General features: G+C 34.1%; 1 protein-coding gene across 1 annotated transcript in view; it reads left to right on the top strand.

Moving 5' to 3' along the window:
* Window positions 1-1,192, top strand: part of omc2 (omcin 2) — a 34,011-nt gene extending 32,819 nt beyond the window's left edge. The window contains exon 10 of the mRNA XM_087276999.1: window positions 817-1,192. The gene's annotated coding sequence lies outside the window, so the exon portion shown is untranslated. The remainder of the gene's footprint in view (window positions 1-816) is intronic.
* Window positions 1,193-5,685: the final 4,493 nt, after the last annotated feature.

Genomic DNA, 5,685 nt, shown 5'->3' with positions numbered 1-5,685 from the left:
GTAAGTGTTTAAGCATAATCACAACTTAGTGCACCAGAGTCATAAAAGGCAGCACCACTGACACAATTGGCTTCTTTTTTCTGTTAAACTTAAAACGGATTGCAGATTTGAATGTAAATTCCTACATGTTTTAATGTAGGATTAAATAATAATATTTTAGAACTTTTGCAAAATATTTGTTTTAGATTGTCTCCAGAACAAATCACTGTCACACAATGACTTGCCTAATAACCCTAACTTGCATAATTAACCTAACTAAGCCTTTAAATGTCACTTTAAGGTGAATACTAGTATCTTGAAGAATGTCTAGTCAAATATTATGTACTGTCATCATGACAATAATAATAATAAAATAAATTAGTTATTTTAGACAAGCTATTATGTTTAGAAATGCTCCAATTCAAAAGGCTGTCTGTAATCAGAAAAGTAAATGCTAACTTAAATGTTCCTTCTGTGTGATGAGATTTCTGACTTCCCATTTTGACCTTTAGACTCACACTGACTTGTTATTCTATTATCTGGCTATTCTGTGAAGTGTCTGTAATTCACCATATATTACATGCTAATAAATAGCATTTAATCTTGATAGCAGATGGTTTGACTTGTGAAAGCTAATGCACGCTATACATAAGCATGATTAACCCTCCCTTCCCAAAATGTCAATTATGTGTATTTTGTTTGATAAATGAGGTCCAATATTACTAAGAAGTGCTACACAGATCCTGATGCTGTATGCATATATACTGCTAAATTAATTGTATGTTTTTTTTTCCAACATATCCATGCATTGATCCATATTATTCCTTCTGTTTGCAGAAATAACGTAGAGATTTCCAGGACCCCAGGTCTATGTTCCTCATGGATTGCTGCTTTAATCACACCTGAGATCTCAAACTTTCTTCTCTTTTTGTCGTGCAGTTAACACTAATTTAAAATGTCGAGAAATTATTTATTTATGTATTTATTTGTTATATCTATTTAACATATTTTATTAATGTCTATACAGTAATAACGACTTTTTAGATGTCATAATCATCCTTTAAAATGGTAACATAAGACTGAATGTGATCTTTGCTTTCCACATACATATAGTACAAATAAATATATGAATATATGTATATATATATGTATTGTACAAATATATGTCTGTCACATTATTGCTGTAATGGGTAATAAATTATTATTTTCACATAAAGAATTGTCTACAGTGTTTTCTATTCTTATTTTTTCTTCTTGGAGAAAGCCTAATTTATTTTAGTTTGGCCAAAATAAAAGTTTTTAATTATTTAAATAACATTTTTAAGATCAATATTATTAGCTCCGGCGACGTGGTGGCGCCATAGGTAGTGCTGTCACCTCACAGCAAGAAGGTCGCTGGTTTGAGCCTCGGCTGGGTCAGTTGGTGTTTGTGTGTGGAGTTTGCATGTTCTCCCCGTGTTGGCGTGGGTTTCCTCCGAGTGCTTCTGTTTCCCCCACAAGTCCAAAGATATGCGGTACTGGTGAATTGGGTAGGCTAAATTGTCCGTAGTGTATGAGTGTGTATGGATGTTTCCCAGAGATGGGTTGCGGCCAGAAGGGCATCCGCTGAGTTAAACATATGCGGGGTAAGTTGGTGGTTCGTTCCGCTGTGGCGACCCCAGGTTAATAAAGGGACTAATTCGAAAAGAAAATGAATGAATGAAACCTATTTTACCCCATTTGCAAGATGTAAGATAAGTATTTGGTGTCTCCACAAAGCGTCTGTAAAGTTTCAGCTCAAAACACTCATCAGATTATTTATTATATAATGTAGAGTTTGCCCATTTTGGTGTCTGAGTACAGTCTAGCTGTTTTTGTATGTTTAGTATATTTCAAACCGGTGGAAAGCACCAACTAATAAATCAATGTTAATCATTTTAATAATTTCACACAACTCTTGCTTTTATTGTCAAGGCTTGTGTGCAGGGCTTTACATTAACACCCGCCAACCCGCCAAATGCGGGTAGATTTCAGCGGTGGCGGGTAAGACAGACACTCCCACTAGCCACTTTGGCTGGTTGAAAATAGTTTCCCCAGACAATAATTCTTAAAAGCAGGGTTCGACAATAAGGATGGTCCAACATGCATGCAAAGGCGATCTTAGAATGAAGAAGCAACACGAATGACAAAAATAATTGCAATAGAAAGCAGGTGAATACCAAATGAGAGGATGATCAATCGCGCTTAGGTGATGCGCGTGACTGTTTATAACGCGTGCGCGCTCCTGTTTCCTTTTGTGAAGCAACTTTGTCTAGAAACACAACTGATGTGATCAGTTCTCTTTCAAATAGACTAGACAACAAGTGATGAACATGCACCCACAGTCTTGCTGCTTTCATGAGCTCCAGATTTGTCTTTTTGTAAGCAGCGCCAGTTGCTTTCGCTTTAACCATTCTTTGAGCAGATTATTTATGGGTCTATCATTAACTATGTGTGTGTGATCATCCTTTCTGTATCACACACGGTATGTTTTTACCTGCTTTCTTCATGTTAATATGGTTTAATTATAATTTTTTACAATAACATGGCTTTAATGAGAGATTACTCCCCATTTATGTGTAGTTAACTGGTGATCTGGGACCTTTAGCCAGCATAGATTACTGTGCATATGTTTTGTTAAATAAAAACTATGGTATACAGCTATATTAAGCTTTTTTTTTTTTTGACACATTTAATAACACAATTTGTGGCTAAGAAATAATTAACTGTTTATGTATACTGTGGTCAGAGATAAATTGGGTGAATTTAAATCCTTCATTTTGAGCTCTGAAAATAATGTGAAATAAAAACTAATTGTAATACTATGAAACCCTGACCCATTTGCTCTTGATTATTGAGCAAGCTCATACACGACACACAAAAAGTGAAATAAATGAGGAGGCAGATGCGCAAACTCTAAATCAAGTAATTTTACCATGTCAAAGTCATATTTATGTGTATAATATATATTTTCCCAACAATAAAAGTGTGGCTAGTGTTATGTCCCGACCAGTCTAGGATTGGTGGGAACAATAACAAAGTGTAAATAAACAAAGAAATAAACTCAAATACTCAATTTAGGGTTTTCCCCTTCTCCTGTCCCAACTCACAATAATCACAACGCTTATTAAGTAGTATCAAGATTTATTATTTTCTTAGACAACAAAGATAGAAGCATCTCTTCGGAAGGAAATCCAGGCCAAAAAAAAATAAACAAAAAGACAGCTAACTTGCGGAGAAATCATTCTAACTTACCTGCTCAAATAAAAGTACCCCAAATAAAATTACAGCAAACTTCCCTTTCGCCCTCGCTGCCACAAACCAGGAGAAAATGTTTTAAAGTAAATGGCGATTCCCAACCTACTGCTTCTGTTTCTAACCAAAAATCTTATATATATATATATATATATATATATATATATATATATATATATATATATATATATATATATATATATATATATATTAATCAGTGAAAAGCCAACAGGCTCAGATTTAACAGAGAGCCGTTTTAGAAAAGAATTAAATTGTCAGTAAAAGAAATCAATCAATTATCACACCAAGTCAACCAATAATTTGGGGCAGGAGATAGGAGACGCTCGGTACAACAGCAGCGGCAACGACGACGGAGATTTGCGACCTGCACCGAGCAGAAAGATCTCCCCATTGTTCCTCTACTCCAGCTTATATACGCTCCCACACGCAACACGGCTGGACCGCAATCAAGCGCAGCTCTAGAGGGAGGGTGAGAGAGAGAGAGAGAGAAAGCTGCGCATGCTCCACAGCGCACAACACAACATCAGCTCCAAATGCATAAACAAAACACAAATCTGTATATATATAATATTTATATATATATAAAATAAATAAACAAATAATTAATATGTTCTATAACGTAACACTAGTTAAAATGGCGGGTGGCTAATGTTGGAAAACTATTAGACACAGTGGCTGGTGATCAAAAAAGTTAATGTCAAGCCCTGCTTGCATTCATTAGTGATACACTTTTAAACATAGAAGACTTCTATGTCATGTGTTTAGTCACTTAATGAAAACATTATAATCTGCAATTCAATTTGTCCGATCTTCAATTCGTCTGCTCACCCCCACAGACCAACCTTATTAGTTTACTTATTATTCAGTGTATGTGCACAGATGTGGACAGGAACATCCCTTCATTTATAATACACACATTTATTAGACAGAAGTACTGTGAAGTCAAAAAGAGGCTGAGCTGTCAATCATTCCAGCCTGGGATTCCCTGCGTTTATTTCTGCTCCGCTGATCTTCCTCCTGCAGTATTCATAGTCTCATCAATAGATCATCACACTGACTTTCAACCAATTAAAACAGAAATCTCACCTACGCTCTCACATGATTGGTTGCATGAATAATGTTGTGATGTACGGGATGTTACCCATTGACAGATGCATAATTTAAGGGGTAGCCATTACAGCATTGAGTAGATGAAATATTGTGGAATATTGTGTGCAGAATTTCAAAGCAAATATAAAAAAACAAAACTACATACAATTACATTTAAACAAACAAAGAATAAAAGGAACAGTCCAACTGGGAGACACAATAATAACTGAAGTGTATTCTAAAGTAGTTTAATAAATCAATTAATCAAAAAATTAGGTTAATTTCTAATTACTGCAGTATTATGCAACCACATTTAAGATGTGGTAAAAGTCTCTCACAACTCATTTCATGCATCTATACATTATAAGACCACCCTATGTACAGTATAATTCATCCTGCATAATTAAAAGCATAGTTGCATAAGTAATGTTATGATGCACGTGATGTTACCCGCTGACAAATGCATAATTTAAGAAGTAGCCATTAAAGCATTGAGTAGATATTATATTCTGCTTCCTTGCCTACAGAATTTCAGAGCAAATATTAAAAGACAAACAAAGAACAAAAGAAGGAACAGTCCAACTAGGAGACACAATAATAACTGAAGTGTATTCTAGTTTAACCAATTAATCAATCAATAGATCAACATGTTATTTTAAGTTCTAATTATTACCATATTATGCAACCACATTAAAGACGTTAAAAAGTCTACCACACCAGCTTATTTCATGCATCTGCAATTATTGTGTACTATAGTAGCTTATAGCCTTTAAAAAAAGGTCAATATTGCCTTGTTGTCTCTCATCTCGTGCAGTGCACGCGCATTGAACTGCAAGTAACACAGACAGAGAAAATGAAATAAAAAAATATAGGCTTTAAAATAATACAGCCCGCTTTGCAGCTTTCTTTTAAATTATAATAGGCTAATATAAATATAGCGCCAGACTGTTTCTCAGTGTTGTGCTGGTAATGTTTTTAAATAAAGAATTATTTAGGCCTATAATTATTCATTTATTATTTATGTACAGTAACTGAGACAAAAAATTGAAAATGCAAATGAAAATGTAAATTAAAAAAAAAAAACTTATTTATTGACTGTCTTAGTTCTATCACTTTAAAATAACACGTGAATCACTGTATTTCTCTGTATCTCGCTCTATATTTAGGCTAAAACACGGCTTTATTTATTTATTTATTTATTTATGCCTACTTATTTGCATGTTTGTACTTTCATTTTAGTTGTCTTTTATTTCTTTAATTTTACTTTCCAAAATGAATCCTCTTTTCACTTAAGTTTACAGTGATAAAAAAGCTCGGTAACAG

Source organism: Danio rerio, chromosome 12 (assembly GCF_052040795.2).
Source record: "Danio rerio strain M-AB ecotype USA chromosome 12, GRCz13ab, whole genome shotgun sequence".
Classification (NCBI taxonomy): Eukaryota; Metazoa; Chordata; class Actinopteri; order Cypriniformes; family Danionidae; genus Danio; species Danio rerio.
This window is presented reverse-complemented; position numbering and strand designations above follow the sequence as displayed.